At 37.4% G+C, this 21,282-nt stretch overlaps 1 protein-coding gene across 6 annotated transcripts in view; it reads right to left on the reverse strand.

The window, feature by feature from the left end:
* Tenm2 (teneurin transmembrane protein 2) overlaps positions 1–21,282 on the reverse strand; it is a 1,247,217-nt gene that overhangs the window by 1,151,067 nt on the left and 74,868 nt on the right. For all 6 annotated transcript variants that reach the window (XM_016005141.3, XM_076578168.1, XM_006971630.4 and 3 more), the window contains exon 2: positions 5,503–5,615. The gene's annotated coding sequence lies outside the window, so the exon portion shown is untranslated. The remainder of the gene's footprint in view (positions 1–5,502; positions 5,616–21,282) is intronic.

Consider the following 21,282-nt stretch of genomic DNA (forward strand, 5'->3'; position numbering starts at 1 on the left):
CCAGGAGTACATGGGCAGCCTAAAGTTGACTCTGGATTCATTTTTTAAAACTGAGTGGAAGGAAGAGGTAGCTGTAGATCAGGGAGGAGTTAGGGGATGTGTGTGGAGAGACTATGATGAAAATGCATTGTTTGAAAATTTCCAAGCATTAATAAAAACGTATGTTTCTTTTTTTTTTTTTTAAAGTTTGCAATCCGTAAATCAAGACTCATGGCACAGAGCACCAAAAAATCCACTTACCCACTGTGTATGACCTCAGACGATTTGCACCCAGGAGACTCCCTCTCTGCCTTATTTAACTTTGCATACTATAAACAAGTATCCTTTCCATGATCTGTTGAGAGCTACATTTTTGTTTTTGCAATTTAGGGTGTGTATGCTTTTTCTTGTTGGCTTTAGTTTTAGAAATGGTCACTGAGAAAATGCTGCTTGGGTCTCCAGGGTTTCTCAGTCCAGAAGCTTGTCTTTCATATTGCAGGGAATGTACATGTGCTGGATAAGCTTTTTTCAAACATGAGCTACTGTGCTGCATCCACGAGTGGTCATCATTGTGGTTTGTTATTCTTAAACAAGTGTGGATCCGCATACTGGCTGATGAAAATGTCACCAGCAGTTTTTATGTTCCCTAATTCTTCATTTACCCCTTGAAGCAATGGGTCAGGGTTTGTTCATATCTTGTTTATGGAGATGATATGGAACAATGTCTGCCAGAAACAAGAATTCAGCGCATTTGATAACTCCCTCTGTATGGCTGAGACTTTGCAATGTCTTTTCTATTTTTTATTAACATGCCTCCTTTGTGGCCTTTTCTCTAGAGTTTGGTAGAGTATGCAGCCATGAACATCAATACACATATAACATACACGCTCACATACAATCAAATAACCAAAGACTTTTAAGCATAATATTTTGAATATTATGAATAATGTCTATTATGCATAATTCTATTTAATTTCTATTAAATTGACACTTTAGTCCTCCATTTCCATTTCTAACGTTTCCAGAAAATTTGACTTGTCATATAGAATTCATTTTCTTTATATTTTTGCAGTACTGTATTAAATTCTTTGGTTACCAAAATTCTATACTGTTTTATCCACCATGATTTATCAAGGTTTAATGAAACAAAAATAAATGTGAACTCTGATTTTTAAAGCTGTTTCTTAGCAGTTACTTGAGCTACTCAAAGAAACTCTTTAAAGTTTTGCATAGTGGCTACTAGTTTCCAAATTCAAAAGCTTGTGAACTCTGAACTGTGTCCCACCGAAAAGAGGCAAACAGAAGACCTGGACACTCCCACCTCAATGTAAGTGGCCATTGGAATAGAAACTAAACAGTTCATCATTTAAAATCATATATGATTAATTTACTGTGGCATAGCTTATCAGGTCACATGCTTTATAATATGCCTTTCCTTGGAATGAGCTCATTTTGTACTTATCAAAAGCAAAAATAGCCAAATAGTGGTTAATGATCTAGAGAAACAGATTTAAGAATAAAAATGTTTGTTTCTTTTTACTCTCCCTCATTCCTAGCTTAGCAAACTTAGATTTTTTTTTTTAATCTAATGGGACCTCGGTTTTCAGGATTTGAAAAGACTTTGATGAGTAAAACATGCTGACTTGTACTAAACAGAATAATGACAGAGTATGTAAATGGTGTTTATCTAGAATTCCTTTCTCCTTTTTCCTTAATACTTGCTGTTTTAAACCATCATAGACATTATATATTAATTCTGATTTTGTGACTTTTATTTTATTTCTTTAATTTCCATGAAAATACTTCATGAAATACATAATATTGCCTGACTTGATGTGAGAGGGTGTGAAATATTTAAAGGAAACCTGCCGTAAATCTCACAATGTTCAAAGGCAACTCAGGCATGTAGTGTGTGGAAAAAAAAAAAAAAAAAAAAAAACCTCTCCAAATGTGCTGATCTTAAAGGTTAGCTGGGGAGTAGGAATGTGGAGTGGTAAAGGGTGTTTGTTTCTCTGCTGGCAGAGAGGGAGATGGGAAGGGAGCTCCGTGCAGTGCTTTCTACATGGTGCTAATAATTCCAGCTCTTCTTTACTGAAAGGAATTTCATGTGAGAGAAAAAAATGTGTTAATTTCATTTCTTAAAAAGAGACATCACCACTTATATAGTCAACACCTAGTGCATGTTGTACACCTTTCAGAAGAGTGGGGGAATTGAGAATGTCAGCTTGCAATCTACAGACAGGGAGCAAAATCTATACAATACCCACTGCAGGACACTTGCCCAAAATATATGCTGTATACTTTTTAAAGCAGAGTTACATTTAAATAACATAAGCAATTAGGGGGGAAAAGAGGTTGTACTGTTAGCTTTGATGGAAGCAGTCCTTAAAAGTAGGGGGCTTTTTTGTTTTCTTCTGGTTTTTGGTTTTCTTCCCCATTATATTCTACTTAGTAAAAAAGTCAGCTCCAAATTATCTTCTTCTTATTAAATCACTTCTTACATTACATTACAGAAGCCCATCTGATGGCCTCAGAATTGGGATCTACACGGTCAGGCTCTACACTGAAATCTAGTATTTTATATGATGCCAAACTATAGTCAGAAACATTTTATACAGCTCTCCTAGTTAAAAGTGCCGGCATAGAAAGGTTTAAGATAGATCCCTGGCTAGAAAAGCTATCTAGCTTCGGACACTGACTGTTAACAGCCGAAAGAGGAGTACTCACAACTTCAGGCATAAGCCACAGGGAAAACCGGAAGCCTGAGGGGGGGGGGGGGCGGGAAGAGAGGCGTGTACAAAGCCTCTTCCTGTCTGAAAGGGCCACGCTCACTCATCCTGTTAGGGCTGAAAGTGACACTGTAGATGAGCAGCAGAGGGCAGAGCCTTCCAGAGCTCTTTTCAAAGCAGGTAGGCATCTTGAAAACAGGTTCATTTTCATTCAAAAACTCACATCAGATTGCACGGAGAACGTTTTTCTGTAAGCGGATAATAATTTTCTGTAAGTCAAGGCCTGCCCCACTCACTGGCTTGCCAGACAGCCAAAATCTAAAACAGTTTCAGCTTCGGCCATACAAGATTAAAATGCTGCTCTAATTAAATGATAATAAGACACCATAAAAACGCTAAGAAACTGTAAGCAATTGGCAAACCCCTGTGCTAGGCAGCTCACTGACAAACATCTATAGACGTCAGCAATGAGTTCCGGGCTTCGATATCCTTGGCTAGAAATTCTGAAGTTTGCCTTTAATACCCAGGGAATGTCTCAAACTTTGTAACCTTTTCTGTTTCTTCCCAGATCTCCAGGCTATTACTCATTGTCTTCACTAAGCGCTGTCTCCTCCCTTAGCCTACATATATCACAGAACCACAATGCACCTTTTTCTGGAAAAGCAAGTCAGGTGACTGGATGGCCTGACAAGATTCAGATGAGGGCAACAGAGAGAACAGCAGCAGATGACTGCCAGCTGCGACCAGGTTCTAGAATGAGTGGAAATGCCCCATTCCCCATTCTTCCAGGTCCTAACCCACAAAACCTCCTTTCTCTAACTCTGGAGCTCTGTGGTCTGTTACTTACTGAGGGAGGACAGATGGGTGGGTATAGAATATGCCAGAGTCTTAGGTCTGTTTCACCATACGCACTCTTATTTCTTCCAAAATTGACAACTCAACATGTCTAATGGGTTTCCTAAGCACTTGATTATAATCTTTAAGAACTAAAGCAAAATAGACACAAGATGCTTCCACAGAGAGACATTGGGAAGGATGCTCAGAGGAAAAGAGGGCACGAGAGCCTTGATAGAACCATGGAGAAGTCAGAGAGGCCCTCTGACCAGTTCAGGCTGCAAGAGCCGATTTGAATCTCACCTCCAAAACACGAGAAACAAGTGTGCTGCAGAGAATGTTAATTTATGCAGAGTGTTGTTTGTTCAGCTGGGAATCTTTCTCAGAATGAACACACAATAAGATCCAGACAGAGCTGTTAACTGCTTTACTGGAAACTTCTTGCACAGGTTGTACACCCAGGAAAAACACAAGGAGACAAGAGGATGTTCTAATTCAGCCCTGGTAGAAAGGTAGATTGACAAAGCCGTTAACAAAATGCATGGCCGTCAGCTTCTTTGCTAGATTTTCTGGCCACATTGAACATTCCTTTCTCTCTAACTAGATGTGAAAGGACTCTTTCAAGCCCACGTTGCATCATCTAATTTAACTGCAGCTTCTGTAGAGAGCTCTACCCAGCATCCGGTAATCTTCATATGTGCTTTATAAATGACTCCAATTACGTATATTAAGTAGTAGTATTTTAGGAACACATGTTTGTTGAGTGTGTTCATGTGACCAGCTCTGTGCCTAAGCCCATCCCTATTCCTCTGGCCACTTAAGAGACCTTTACTTGCTATCTCATTGCCACAGGAAAACTTCTGCTAACAAAAAAAGAAGAAAGGATTTAATTTAGAAAAAAAGACTTTTCTATTCATTTTTCTAATAGCTATCTTAAAAAAAAATCAGCTCTTACCTAACTTTCACCAGAAAAAAAAAAAAACTGCCTGTAATCACACAATTAAAATTAGGCAGGAACCAAGTTTAGCTAAGTCAGACTACCTTTCTCCAAAGAAGAACTGCATAATATGTTAAAACTTCTCTATGGAACCATATAAATGTTCTAGCACCAAATCAGTCATCCTGGAAGGCTTGGACATATAAAAAGATAAAATCAAGATCTACAAAAAAGAGAGGGAGAGCTCACTGGGAGAATATTTTCCTACTACATTCCAGATCCCGGAGTTAGTCCCCCAAACAATAAATAAAATGAATAAATAGAAAACAAAACACTAAAATGGGAGAAAATTGTTATAAGAATGCATAGAAATAACCTAGGGAACACTTGATACGTGGAGCAGGATGATATAGAGCAACATATTGAGAATGACAGTTCAGGGCAATAAAAGAACAGAGGATTTAATTAGGTACCTAAGGAAACGCAGTAAATTCCTTTTGGCTTGCTGTATAAAGCCTGTGTAGATTCACATTAAACCAATCAAGGGAGCCAAGCTTTTTCATCCAAAAGTCATTCCGCTCGACAAAATGAAGTTACGTTGTTCAGCTAGTCACAACCATTCCCCTGCATTCCCATGTTTACATGTCAAGGCAATATATGCTGGACAAAATACATGGTAGACTGTGGAGCAGGAGCTGGCCATAGACAATCTATCCAGGTAGAAATTAGGCATTGCAGGCTGAAGGATTATAAAGTCCTTTAAATGAGTGGGAGAAAAAAATGCTAATGTCAGGTTTGAGGGAGAGAAAAATATCAGAACAAATTACTTTGTCCAGAGGGCAAAGAAGAAAATAAATGTAAAAACCAACAAACCCACAACAACAAAACAAACAAACAAAAAATGGTTTCTTCTGCAGATTTGGCTAACCTCTCTCCTGAGCCCAGTATGAAAACATTTTGGTCAACAATGGAAGCACAACCCAAGGCAGACGAAAACAAAACTGTAGCTGTGATCTCACTCACCAAGTGGGTGGATGTCTGATGTACAATCCAGCTGCTTTTCTAGGAGTGCTCACCAGCAAAGCCAAGAAGTAGAGCAAGGTCCAGAGGGCTTTCACAGGGAAGAGCAGATGCAACTGTTAAAATAAAAAAGAGAAAGTAGGTAAGATTCAAACCAGTGCACAAATGAATCAGGCAAGCAAATGGCATATATCTTCTGACATGTGGAGAAGTTGAAACTAGACACTGGATGAATTAAGTTAACTCTTAGACTGTTTCTTAATAGAGGAACTTTTAAAATGAAGAAAATCTAAGAAATAGTTTAGTTGCTTTGATTAGGCTCACTGGGCTTGTTTGTTTTCTGCTGTGACACACAACATGAGCAAAGACAACTGGAGGAGGAAATGATGCCTTTGGCTTACACATCCTATCATCTATATTTATGGGGGGTGAGTTATTGGGGGACATCAGGACAGAAACTCAAGGCAGGAACCTGGAGGCAGGTATTGATTCAGAGGCCAGGAAGGAACGCTTCTTACGGGTTTACTCCCCATGACTTGTTCAATTTGCTTTTTTATGCTTCTCAGGAACACCTACCCAGGCTATGGCAGCACCCATAGTGGGCTGGGCCCTCCCATATCAATCATTAATCAAGAAAATGCACCATAGACTTGCCTACAAGCCACTCTGATGGACGTAGCTTCTCAATTGAGGTTTCCTCTTTCCACATGACCCTAGCTTGCTTCAGCTTTACAAACACCAAACATCACATTCCTTATTCATTGTGTTGTATAAAATTATCACCATGGTACAATGGTACTTTTCATGATGAGGCTGTTCACAATGCAAACACTGAGATGTACAGTCTCACCGGAGAATAGCTGAAATGTATTATTTCTAACACAATATAGACTTGGATTTGTTCTTCATGTGGACGAGTGAATTATTTCATCTTAGAACTCAACATTTCACACATTCAATACAATTTGTGCATTATTTTACTTCCCAATTCAGATATTTGTTAGTTAGTACCATTGTCACTAGCAGGTGGTGGACTCTGTCATGAGAAGATAACAGTGAACAAATCAAAGTTGTCCTGGGAAAACAGTCCAAGCTCTCATCCACCCAAACCAGAAGCACCAAGACGTCTCGCTCATAGAAACTGTCATGAAGATTACATGTTCAAACACCATCATGGCACTGAGTCCAGTGCCTGGCACATATTCATCCTTCTACGCATGGCAGCGGTCAACAGTTCTGTCAATGCCATCACTGAAATGCTCTGGATCTGAATTTGTATCATCAGACATTTGACACTCATCTAACGAATGATTTTCTCTGGAAAAAAAAGCCTAGCTTGTCCACACTAAGGCCTGCATGAATCATTAGGTCTTTTCTTCCTCCTCTATAAATAGAACTTGCCTAGCAATGAAGTCAATGGTGATTTCTCTTTTCATATAACTGAGTGTTATTGTGCAATACGATGTGTTTCATTGAGATAATTTTATGTTACTCATGCACTTGATGTATATAATCATATTTACCACCTCATTGCCTCTCTCATCCCCTCTCTACTCCCTCTTTTCCAATCTCTCTTGTCTAATAGTCTCCACAGTTGACATTTTAAATCCGCAAAGGGAGTGGTATGGGTGTTAAATGAAAGAGGCTTAAAGAAAATGGTGCAACAATAAAGGAACTCAATAGCCCCAATTCTCCAGTTTTCATCAACCTACTCATCTTGCACATGCAAGGTTTATGTCCATTTTAAGTGGAATGTGGTCATCCTTGTTCAGCATTGTGAGGTACGAGGTAAGGAGATAATACCCTAAAGAGCTGGGATTGGCCCCTTTAGTAGAGTTTATCTTAAGTCTAGTCACTGCCCACTGGGTGCCGTCTTTCTTAACACTCTTCACAGGGTCAAACTGTACTTTCAGATTAGTTACTACAGTCTTTCTGACAGCTCTGCAAAGCCTTGGATCCTCCTTAAACAGCTGTAGCAAGCTAGAGTAAAATTTGGGGTGCTAATACACTGATCTTTCAGAAAGATCACTCTTCAACTGCAGTGGAGAACAGAGAAGGTAAACTTCCAGATGGCTTCCCACTGTGTCTCTTATTGAGAATTACAGCTAAGTGTCAGGTCCCAGGGACACACCGAGCCTCAGTCTTCTCTGTAATATGGAACCAAAATACTCATCACATAAAACTGAGTAGTAAACAACAAACACAAAGAAGGATTAACCACCATTCCCGCCTTCCTTACTAACCTACCATGCAAATGTCAGTCCATCAGTACATTTGGAATATAAGAATAAGGACTCCATAAGGATGGAAATGCCTAATAAATGCTATGTGCCTTTAAAAGACAAACTGCAAAGGCTTGACAGAATTATAAACCTTGTATGAATTTGCCTTGTTTTAATTTTGTTTGATTTTTCAAAATTCAAGTTGGCCATCCCTGTCCAGCTAACAATATGGTCCTTTGATTTCCTCCTTAGGCACTCTGTAGCCTTTAAGTCTTTGTACCACATAACTTTAGCACTTAATTATATCCTATCTTGCAATAATTAGGTGTCCTTATAAGCACGCCTGTTTACTCACTTGCACCATTCTGATCCTTTAATCTCCCCTGAATATTAGTTTCTTAATGCTATTAAGAGCCACAATTTAACAACTTTATTACAAAATAAAATCACAAGAATACTTTCAAGAAGGGTCAATATTGGGAAGCATGGAAAATTACTGTGAACCAGACACAGTGCTCCATGCCTATAATCCCAGCATGCTGGAGGCTGTGGCAGGATGATCATGAATTGAGGCCAGCCTCAGCTACATAGCAAGGAACTATGTCAAACCCTTCTGCTTTAAAAAAAAAAAACTTGATAGTTAAAATTACTACAAATCATAAATTTAGTAGGTAGAGTCTTATAGGAATGTTTCCCTTCCTACTCACTAGCTCTGAAGACGTGGTCAAATCCCTTACCCTCACTGGGGAGCTGCAGTTGGGTCATACATTGTTTCAGCTAGATTAACAGTTTATTCTAAACATGAGTTTAGAATCCCCAGGGATGGTGGTGAACACCTGTAATATGTAAAATTATGGAGGAGGAGGAGGTGAGTGGAGTCTATCCTGAGCTTTCTAGCAGGACTCTATCTCTAAGGGAAAAAAATATGTCATCAAAAATACTATAACTAGACAAATGGATTTTAGGAAATAGAGAAATGCTACTGTTTTGTGATTGAATGGTGTTAATTAAAAAGTGAAAAGTCATCTTCTAGAATGTGAGATGAAACTGGCCCTGATCAGTGTACACAGTGTACACAGCTCACTGTGATGACCTGAGCTCAGCCCACAGTTCAGCTGATCAGTGTAAACAGTGTATACAGCTCACTGTGATGACCTGAGCTCAGCCCACAGTTCAGCTGATCAGTGTACACAGTATACACAGCTCACTGTGATGACCTGAACTCAGCCCACAGTTCAGATGATCAGTGTACACAGCTCACTGTTATGACCTGAGCTCAGCCCACAGTTCAGATGATCAGTGTCAACAGTGTACACAGCTCACTGTGATGACCTGAGCTCAGCCCACAGTTCAGCTGATCAGTGTACACAGTGTACACAGCTCACTGTGATGACCTGAGCTCAGCCCACAGTTCAGATGATCAGTGTACACAGCTCACTGTTATGACCTGAGCTCAGCCCACAGTTCAGATGATCAGTGTCAACAGTGTACACAGCTCACTGTGATGACCTGAGCTCAGCCCACAGTTCAGATGATCAGTGTACACAGTGTACACAGCTCACTGTGATGACCTGAGCTCAGCCCACAGTTCAGCTGATCAGTGTACACAGTGTACACAGCTCACTGTGATGACCTGAGCTCAGCCCACAGTTCAGATGATCAGTGTACACAGCTCACTGTGATGACCTGAGCTCAGCCCACAGTTCAGCTGATCAGTGTACACAGTGTACACAGCTCACTGTGATGACCTGAGCTCCAGCTCACAGTTCAACTCTTCAGGCTGAAAAACTGACAAATACACATAACAGATGTGTGCCTCTGGATCAGGTATAAAGCTCTGGGTAAGATAAAGAATGATAACAGCGTCTAAATAACAGGTTTACTGTGACATGACAGCAGCTATACCATTAACATTAACTATAATTATTGCTTGTTTATATTAATGAAAATATGATTATATAAAAGTATACTGGTTTCTGCACTGTCAAAAAATCACCCTGTATTTTATTGCATGGCATAGTAATACATTTCAACAAAAATATATTTTAAAGGGCGTTTGAACATTGTATGGTACTAATCAAGTATTCAGTAACAAAGGCACTTGCTCTGAGACAGTACAGTCATTGGATGTTGTTATTCACTAGGTTTCTATCAACACTAAGATATGTCAGATAAAGCCTGGCAAGTCTATCATCCCAGGACTGGGAAGGCCTAGGCAGGAGAATCTGGAGCTTGACTGTGGGCTAACATGGGCTATTGTAAGAATAATCTGAGTCAGAAAGCAATGGGAGGGAGGGAGGGAAGGAGGGAGGGAGGGAGGGACAAAGAGAAAACAAAAACAAAAAAGGAGTTATCAGCTGGAACTGATACTAAACACAATATAAATAAGTGATAATAAATTTAAATTTCAGTTTTCTGAAACAAATTTCTGTTCTATTTCCTCCTTGGGAGGTTATGTGACCACAATGTGATCTAATCACTGCATTTTCAAAATTATTTTTAAATACTCTTTTCTCATATCATAAAAAGCATAAATGGTTTAGAATATTAAAGAGAAATAAATCCAATAAGAACCATTTCAGTCAGTGATGACTTGAGTTTTCTGAACATTTTTCTACACTTCTCTTCATAAATGCATCAGGCATAAACAAAACAGTGCATAAATAGGTCAATGTCATCCATTGATGATTATTCTGTAGCCTTTTCTCTCACAGAAATGTACTTTCTGGTTTATTGACGGCATTTAATCTAGAGCCATTTCAGAGTCAATTAAATTATTTCAACATTTTTATTTAATATTTGTAGGAAAATCTAAAAACTGAAATATTCTGTTTGAAAAAGTCTTATAAAATAAACAATTTGAAATAATTAAACATTATTGGCTTTAGGGGAATAATTTGAGCATGTCTCAATTTGCAACATTTTATAGATTTTTCTACCATTAAACATATAAATGAGAGAAACAAAAAAAATGAAAACTAAGAAAATACTAGGCTACATATTTTATATGAATGCCATAAATGGAAATGATAAAGACAAGCCTATAAAAAAAAAGCCAAACAATAGGAATAAAACTTGGAAGATATTGTTATCTTCATTCAAACTACCAGTTCCCTAAATGGAAATTAAGTTTATAGGCTTAAAGGAAGTATTAACAATTTTCCCTTCAGATATAAAGAGAATGGTATTACAATGTGAGAAATGGGAGATTAGTGAATGCAAATTAATTGGCTTCTTTCTAATGAATAAAAATAAAGATTTCACAGACATAAAAATATGAGCATATGAGTTTCATTGCACACCATGGAAGAAAACGAAAGAGAAAGTACCAATGAATGAATCTTGTAATATACTCAGACCATATTGCCTTTTATTATCCATGTAACTACTCAGGAGCTGCAACCTTATTCAAAATGGAATATCCAAAGTTGAAAGGAAATTGACAAAAACAAAACCACAGTTTTCTGTTACCTAACATGGAAATTTTATAGTGAGGAGTTTAGACTTAATCTAAAATAATTTTTAGCACTGAAAATTAGTCTAGATTGGTTGAACCTGTCAACTGTTATAATTCACTTATTTATTTGATAAACACGGAGGGAGTAGAGCTTATACATCTAACAGCATTCAATTTCCAGTTCCATGCTGTATAATGTACAGCATGTATGTAACCTTTAACAATGTGTGGCTATGGAATATTAAACATGTCACCACTCTATCTCTGCATGCATTGCAACACATACCTAATTTCACACATTTAGAATAAATATATCAATAATATTTTTGCTTTGATTGCACATTGAAGACATACAGTTTGGTATTTTCCAAGGGATAAAACACATGAAGATGTAACTTTAGCAGTTTTCTTTTTACTATTTTTTTAATGTACCCTAATAGACAAATTTCAAACAAAACAAATGATTTGCATTATATTTCTATGAGTCAGCCCTTCCCTGGACTGGCGAGGAGTAAAGAACACAGTCGGTGTATTCATGAAATTTGCATGCTTATAGCCAGGTTCTCATGCTGTTTAAGGACTGCCTGGGATGCTTTAAGCCCACTCCCGAAATGTGACTGTCAAATAACAGTAATCAGAGAAAGGCCAATCAGTAGTCTGTCCCAATAGTGAAGCTACTAAATACCAACAATACAAAAGAGATGTTTATTTTTTTCTTTTTACTAAAATTAGGTGTTCAGTGAATTTCACTTCCTCATCATGAGGAAAGTGTGACCAACGTGTGATGCAAAGCCTACCATTGCACTTGTCTCCACGTGAAGATCTCAACTGTTATTAGCTTTCACTGGCCAATTTTGTACAGTAGAACAGGACAGTGGCATCATTACAAATGCTATTTGAAATGCATTCATGTCCCCAAGCTAGCTGAGCTGGCTCTTAGGAGAAGGGAGCCTAGAGAATATCTTTGAAATCATTCAGAAGCCCCTGCAGCTGTGTTCTGCGTCTGTTGGGCCACTGAATTTGCGACAAATACATTAGAGAACTATCGTGTACATGTTAGGGATTAATGAAGATAGCCTCATCTTTCAAGACCCTTCCAATATTGAAAAGAAGTTCTGGGCTTAGACTATGCTGAAACAACAGTAATTAGATTCTCAAAATAATAGGGTTTATTTCCTGCAAACCCACTTCTGGCTGAGGAAGAAGCATCCTTGCTATAGGAAATCGTGGAATTTGTGTTGTTGTTGTTCCATAAGATAGATTTCAATTAATTTAACTCACTCTCTCACACAGAGGCATCTGCAATAATCTGTCAAGTGCTGGCATACTTTTTCTTAGAATGCATGGCTTCTATCATAAAGATGCACCAAAAGCAATCAAAACACAATCATATTTTCAACATTTAAATGCAGGGTCTGTGATCCAAAGCTTATGTTCAAAAGCTTCAGGGAAAGGGGAAAAATTCTACAGAAGTTTAAAAAGATATTCTGTGTAATACCAATTCATTAAGCAATTTTGAAAGGGTCAAATCTTATTTTGCTTAAGGGTTATCTGATACTGAAATTACTAGAGTTGTATAAAATATGCACTCTCTCCTTGCTCATTTTCTAAATGAATAAATATGAGGCCAATTTTAAACAGAATCACTTCAACTTGAACTAATAATTGTGTACTGCATGCCTAGAATAATGTTTGTTTCACAGGGATACATAGGAAAAGAATGCAAAAGAAAACATTAAATCAGTTGCTAATTATAATTAATTCATAAATAGTGGAGGATCATTTGTTTTAGCTAAAGTATATAAAATAGTACACATATGGAGGCCTAAAATGCAATTAGATGACTACTTGATCATATACGGTCTGTTTTTATTCACTGAATATCTTAGGGATACAAACTACATTTTTTAAGTTTTTAAGTTGATATAAGCAGAAACATGTAGGTCTCACCAGAAACTCTGGATTTGTTATTATTTCCTTGACTTTGAAAGATGCACACGGACCATTTTCAGTAAATCTGAAATCATTAACAAAAATAAAATGAATTTTCCAAATGATGATTACATGAGAACATCCTGGAACATCTCATTGTTATTAAGAGACTAGTAAAAATTAGATTTTAATTTCATAATTCAGAGATGTAAGCAACTGTCCTCATATTTTTTTAGAAATGAGGACAGATGGGGAATGAGGCAATGAAAAAAAAAATTAAGTCCACAAAGAGGTTGACCCTTGTGCATGGCAGCTTCTGCCTATACCTGTGTTCTTTAAGATAATTATATTTAAACTATGTCTATGAATAGACAGTTTAATGAAGTATCATCCACTCTATCCTGAAAGGAGTTTCTAGCTGTTCCTCATGACTCACTGTTATGGGGATAAAATTATTCCATGCACCCTTGCATGGTATATATTCCTACCATTTATAAAGGGTAATTTCAGTAGGTCAGAAAAGGGAAAGTTAGTAGGCTACCTGAAATAGTATATCAATAAGTTATTGTCCTGAGTGAAAGCGTGGCAAGAGGAGGGTAACCCTAAAGTACAGACTCACCTCAACATCTAATAGGATGCCAGGAAAGTTAAAAAAAAGAAGAAGAAATAAAGAAAATAAAGTGTACCAAATGAGCACAATGCTTTCAGCTTTCAAATGATTTTTTTTTCCAAGCAGACAACCATAAGGGCTAGTCTATAATAAATTTCACAGGAAGAATTATAGAATTTTTCACACAAAAAATTACTAGGATCAAGGCACTCTCTAGTTTATGCACACAGACTTCTGAAACATGTATATCGTTTTTATCAGCACTTACTTTGAAATGAACAGTTTACTAATAACCGTAAGTGATTCCCATCTGCACATGAACAGAGACTCCCAGGGGATTTTACTTATCAACACTTTTTTAGCCATTGCTGTATTTTACTTGAAGCTAGCAGGGGCAAAAATGAAATTGTGTCTCTTCAAAATATAATTAATTTCTCTCCTACTCACTCACCATATACCCATGTGTTTGTATATGTACATGCACACTACACATCTTTCTCTCCATCATGCACATGGATTCAAAACAGACTATTAGAACTGGAAGGGATTTATGTGAAATATTTCAGGAAAAGAGGGTGGAGGAGGGGGTTGAGAAATGTGAAAAAAAAATACCCATGTGCTTGCAGTATTTTGAAAACTAAAAAGCCTATATACCAAATGCCATATAGATATAATTATATTCTCATACTTTCTAAAGCTGTAACCATTAAGCTGATCAAGCTGTTAGAATATTAAAATAAAAGGTTATGTTTTAAAATTTTAAATACAAACAAGTGCATATTTTAATCGCATTGCTATCAGAATTAATGGCATCAATAAAAATTAGGAAGATCAATTCAAAACTAATTTCAGAGTTAAAATTCCCATGACGTAAGGTGCTTGAAGAAGCAATGTGAATTTTGTTCAAAGGAAGAAACAAAAATCGACCTGACTATTTACTGTGTTAATCTCACCAGTGTGAACTGTGCCCTTCAAAATACAAATTCTCCATTCAGAGTAAATATAGCCATGCTTGAAACAAGAAACCAGCATGCTTACATTAAAAAAAATATTTCCAGAAAAATCATTATATTAAGCAGTAAACAAATGCCTTCATCCCTTTTGCTACCCTTCCTCTAATTAATTAACAGATTGGCACAGTCTAAGAACTAAATTTATTTTCAATTAAAATAAGAAGCCCATATGTCATGATAATTTTTTGTTACTATTTCTAATGTGCAAAACAAAGGTTTGCTTTTAGCATTGAACATAGTAATCACAACAAATCCCTTAATTTTCAATCAAGGCAAGGATACTCAAGAGCTTTTCTCCGGCAAGGTGCTACCTCAATGGCTAATCCTATTAGGAATGAGCCGTGCACTGAGACTAAATCCGCCAGGGAATTCAAGGAATCAAAGGCTTACTGTACACTCAGAAGGCAACGACTTTTGTAAAGGGCTCTATTATATGAGGAACAAAAGAATACCACTTGTGTACTTAAATATCATCTGCTTTTCCTTCCAAAATACTCCATTTTTAAGTAAAGATATGTGATTTAAATGTATTTAGAGTTCAGCTTTTGGCACCACTCTCGGTTTTGAGGAGAAGAGCCATCTGCGGGCCCCAAGGCTCGTGCATAATGATATGCTTACAAGCTGCTTCCCTTTTCTGCACAATGTACCCTTTTCACTTTAACATACATTTCCCATAAATTTTTGAATAACAAATTGGGCTGTGGAAGTTTGTTGAAATGGGACAAGGAAAATGCCTGTAGGCTAGAAAACGGAGATTTAATTTTTTTTTTTTTTAACTAAAGGACTGGTGCCTTTCAGAAGTATTTACTCCACCTGCCCTGCCCTCTCTTGGCCCCCCACCCATGTATCCTGAGCTGTAATCCTTCAAAGCTGCAGAGGAAACTTCTCCCCTCCATAGGTTAGGGCTGTACATTAACTTGGGCAAAGAGCCCACATGCCTGCCATCCATTACACCTGCTGGGTGACAAACAGATGAGAGTCATCATGCAGACTCCCAACGTTTGATCTCCTGATATCGCCAGATGTCCCCATTTACATTCAAACATAACCATGGTCATTAATGCAACTTGCCCGGCTGGCATTTAATAGGGAGAAAAAGTTGAATTCTAATCTACAATTCTAAGTATGCAAAGCTTTCGGTGTATGAACACATAAGCTATTAAATATGTTTCAATGTGTATAACTCTATGGCTATTATCAGAGCTGATTCATTTTCAGAGTGGAGACTAGCCCAGACAGAGCAGACATTAGCATATCTCCAAAAAAAAAAAAAGCACTTTCATGGCACAATCAGCTTCTGAATTTTGAGTTTGAGGAACAAAATTTACCTTGATTTTTTTTTTATATCTCTTAAACACTAAAACACAGTAAGAATAATTGTGGTTGCTGGGTCTAATATATCAATAATTAGTAAACAGTTAAACAAAGTTAATGAGATTGTGAGCTAAAAGAAGAGGAGGAGAGGAGGAAGAAGAGAAGGACAAGGATGAAGGGGAGGAGGAGAAGGTAGAGGAGGAGGAGAGAAGAAGAAGAAGAAGAAGAAGAAGAAGAAGAAGAAGAAGAAGAAGAAGAAGAAGAAGAAGAAGAAGAAGAAGAAGAAGAAGAAGAATCATCTACATCCCTTCCTGACCCATCTTGCTACAAGCCTAAGAATATTGATAAGATTCAAGTAAGGAATTCAAGAACAATTTCAAGCTTGTTCTTGTGGAGAAAAAGTTCCCAAGAGTGAGGTCTAGGTACTTTAATGCTACTGAGACCAATTTTAAAACTTCAGCTTTGCAACTCTGGGCACTGTTCATAAGACCACAACTTAGCAGCACAGCTTGTGGGAGATAACCTTCCTTGCTATTCTTTCTTTATTGCATGAAATGCTCATAGCCTATGTAATTACTGCCGGGCACCAGATACGTGGTCTACAGGAAATAAACAAGACATGGCTTTACCTTCAGAGAGCTGACGTGTGGCTCTAAGAGTATATATGAGATACCCAATGTTGTTACACTGTAAGGCCTAAAGGGAGTGCAAAAGACTTGGAAAACACATGCCAGGGATTTCAACTGTCTCCACCAGCTGGCATTCCTAGCTTTGGCAAGTAAGGAAGCTCTAGGCCAACCACAAATCCTCCCAACTTCTATGCCTAGAAGGGACTCTCCGATATCTTCAGGAAAGAAGATTGAACTTTAGCGTTAAGGAAGCCATAATGACTGTCCTAGCCACACTCATTTCCATTCAGATCTCTTCCTTTGGCTTTGACTAGAAGCATTTCGCTATAGAGACACCACCAATGATCAGCGTTCTGGACCCAACCTTCTATTGTGATGATCATATGTCCTTCATTCCACTCCTTCTTTATGAAACTACACTATTCATTGACAAAAAAGCAACAACAACAACAAAAAACTGAATCTCTCTTCTGTCTACCAACACCTGACCTCAGGTCTTACCTGTCATGTTCCTCTGGTTTGAGGATCAAGAAGAAATATCTGACATATTGAAAATAAATTAGTGGACCAAAATTATTCACACTGGGTGAACATCTATTCCTACTATGAAATCCAAAATGTTCCCCAATCAGAATGTTTCTCAGTAACCTGACGCCATAAGTAGGGAATTTAACAACATTTAACTTTCCAACATGCAGTTAGCAAAATGGTCCAAAAATAACTTTTAGGTTTGTATACAAGGTAGAGATGGAGAATGAATAAATAAATCTCATGTTTAGATTTGATTCACTTCTAAATTATGTCCTGCGTATGTAAACATTTCAAAAATGGGGGGGAAAAACAACAACACTTGTGATCCCAAGCTTTTGCAGATGAAGAGCATTTGGTCTGTATTACAGCAAGTTTTTCATTTGAAAATCACCGTGATTGTTTTCTGTTTCATTTTGGCCACACTGCTGTCTAGGTTTTATCTACTGGGGACCTCACAGTTCAGCTCAGTCCAGTAGCAATTCATTTTATCTAAACCCAATCTACTGTTAACACTCCTGGAATTCATAAAATGTCTTCATTATCTCTCAAAAAAGACAGAAATCCAAATCTTACTCAAATATTATATCCCATACCAAAGAATAATAATAACAACAACAACAAAATATCACCAAATCAAGGAGGGAAATGTTGGATGAATTTGTTTCAGTGTCAAGGTAACAACAGAGAATCCCAATGACCCACTCACAGAATCAGAATTAAACACTGAAATCCCTGCTTTAAGGCTTTGGTAAGAGTAGCAAATATTAAATCGGGCTTAAAAATACTAAGTGCCATGAAGCTACTTTTATTTCAATCTTTTCTCTGGTTGTTCTGCACAGCCCTGCAATTTCGTAGCATCTACTAATGGAAAGTGAGCCAGGATTCTATTGACACTTTCATGACAAGTCATACTTCACCTTCCATTGTCCAGTCTTCTTAACTGTTCATTATCTCCACTGCTGTGCCTACGAGATAATGATACACTGCTTCTACCCCTGACTGTAACACATTTTTGCTCCAGGGTTCTTTTTAATTGAAACACACTGCCCGTGCTACTGTTTTTGGTGCAAAAGTAAACACATTTAACACAAAAATTCAGTTTGCATTTGCTTCACCAGTGCGAAGTGTGCAAAGTTACCTGCCTCCAGAAAGATAGAGAAGCCTTTTGAAACAATATAGTTTATTCTTTCCTCTCAGTTTCATTACCATTCATCATTTCTGTGGATGTGATAATCAACTGCTTCAATGAGATAAAACTGCCATGGGTATTCTGACTGCTTCTGTGTGTCCCACACCCACTCAAAAATGTTTCACCAATGCTTTGGCACAGAACCCAAAGAAATGCTTCTACCGAAAAGAGGAGGGCAAATAAATTATGTCTGTTAAGCTGTTTGTATCAGTTATTAATTACATTAAGTATTCACTACCTGGTCAATGGAATGGCCTGACTTCAGGTTGTTGGTAGCTAAGCATGAGCTAGGATGCTGCCCTGGCCTGGAAGATGTTCTCAGTTTGAACTGGGTGAATACAACCAAGTCAGGCATTTATATGGACAAACACTGTAACACACACACACACACACACACACACACACACACACACACACACACGCCTGCGGTACATTAGGGTATGTTGAGGAATTAGGAAATCAAAGCAAGATAACCTACTCTCATAGGAAAACAGGATTTAGCTAAGGCATCTTTACTAATAATTTCTCTATTGACATGTTGAAATTAAGCATATTCATTTTTTCATTTTAATAAAATGTATTTTTCATAAATTTCATGTTTATTTTAATTTTGATTGTAGCTATAAGAAATTTTAGCTATATAATACAGCTCACACTTGTATTTGTTCTAAAATTCTCTGCTTACATGGAATTATTTTACTATTGGACATCATTGATGAGCACTAATTCTATAGTCAAGGCAGTAAAAGAATTCTGCTCATAAAAATATATATAATAAAAATTTTAGTATGTGTTTTTAGATACTTCCACAACACCTGGCCCAGATGAATCATTGACAAAATTGCCAGATAAATACATTTCTATGCAGAAATATTCTGTTAGTATATGAAAAAAGTGAGAAAATAACCCTGACACTTCAACTATCCCCAACCATTTTTGAATACTTGTATAAAAGACATCAAATCTTACATTTAGCCATTGTTAATTACAACTCTGAAGTCCTCCAAGGTATGAAATATCTACCTATGTATGTTTATATATGTGGACAATGTTTATACTATTTATTATGAACTATGTTTTTTACTACCTCCCTGAAGTGTAGCAAAAACAGTCAACATGGGAATTGTTAAGTGCAGTCCAATATAGCACTATGTGTCATTATGATATGATGGTAGAAATAGGTGCAAGGTTGGATGGAGGCATTATCCTGCTTGTCAATCTTATTTCTATTGAAAAATATACTATGGATTTCAAAGACTGTCTATCATTCAGTGTTTTAATAATCAATATATTTGGAAATACTTACACCCCTATTTTTAACTATTATTTTATTTAAATGATGTATGTTTGTTTTGGTAGTATTTTGTGTTTTAATAATAATGAGAGAATTTCATCCTTGATTTTCCTGACTGCATATATTCATATTCAGATGCTTGCAAACTTTCTTAGTTCCCAATACCCTAAGTGTGCTAGTGAAATTCTCATAACACCCTTAGGGCAAGATAATTACCAACAATTCTGTTTATTATGCAGCTGGGCTCAAATAACTTAGTAGCCATAGTTTAGGCAGAAGTTCTTGTCTATCCCTTGAGTAGTTAACACATCTTCCTAGTTTCCTCAGCCCAAGTTGTGATCTATAAAACTACTTGGTTTTAAGTGTTCCAGAAAGAAAGGCAACACTGAGTTCCTCCTAATAAGCAGGGCATACCTAGTGCCAGTAGCTCTTTAAATGTTTGTCTCTGTTAATACATTGTAATTGCTGTAGCTTAAGAAGGTCACAGTTTGTGCTTCTGGTCAACTCTTCTGCAGACCAACTTTCAGAATGGGCAAAGAGTTCAACAATTGGTCAGTTCATTGATTATTTATAAGATTTCTTTTATGTATACTACACTATTATTATTTTTTATGTCCTCAAACAGTTCACATCTTAAGATGCAGTCACAGAAGTATCTTGGCTCCATATTTTGCCACATTTTTAATGTCAAACCACCCACATACCTCTCCAAAGGAGACAGAAGTATTAGTGTAATCTTTATTTATTCTCATTATTTTATTGACCTATGTCTTAGAATTTTGGGGTAAGTCTTGTGAAATTCAGAAAACAGAATAAATACAAGGATGCTGTTGTTTTAAGAATCTCTTTTGAGAAAGGTACTCAAACAACCACAGGCTTAACGGAATTTTTAGGTACATTCTCTTTTTCTGATCTTCCATATAAAGAATACAGAAGTCACTTCTCTTTCAGAACCAGAAATAAAAGATGGAGTCGGTTGAAAGAAGCACCAACTTTTTATAAATGAGGGGTGTGAGACCAGGAGGCAAACCACTGTCCCTAAACAATTTAAAGATGGGTAAATACAGGATATTCAGACTTCGTGGAGCAGAAAGCTCTGAGGAAGGAGTGCTGAGGTTAGAATCCTTGAGGGGTAACAGATGAACAACTGCCCCAGTGCGAACAGCTTCAAGCCTTAACAACTTCAGGAGGACCCCAGCGGGATCATCCACAGTTTTGTGAGTTTCAGTCCACAACTTCTGCCAATTCTTAACAAAGCAAACTACCCGATACTTCTGCCAGGGGAATGGAAGAGAGAAGCAGTTTGAAACATACCAGAGCAGCCTCTTGTAAGCAAGAACTGCCCTCGGGAGAAACCATTTATCCAAAGTCTCACCTGCAGAGAGTTTATCAGAAGTTGATCCACATGTGGGAAGAGGAACATCCACTCCAGCTCCCGCTAGCCTTTCACATGGGGAAGGATGAGCCCCAAGTGCAGTCCCTGCAGCCTGGCAGGGAAGGAGCCCCGAGAAGCAAGGTCAAGCTTGAGTCCAGGAATACAAGACTAACTTTTCTCCCACTGTTAACTCATTCTCTCACTCCACACCACATTA

The sequence above is a fragment of the Peromyscus maniculatus genome, chromosome 8 (assembly GCF_049852395.1).
Source record: "Peromyscus maniculatus bairdii isolate BWxNUB_F1_BW_parent chromosome 8, HU_Pman_BW_mat_3.1, whole genome shotgun sequence".
Taxonomy (NCBI): Eukaryota; Metazoa; Chordata; class Mammalia; order Rodentia; family Cricetidae; genus Peromyscus; species Peromyscus maniculatus.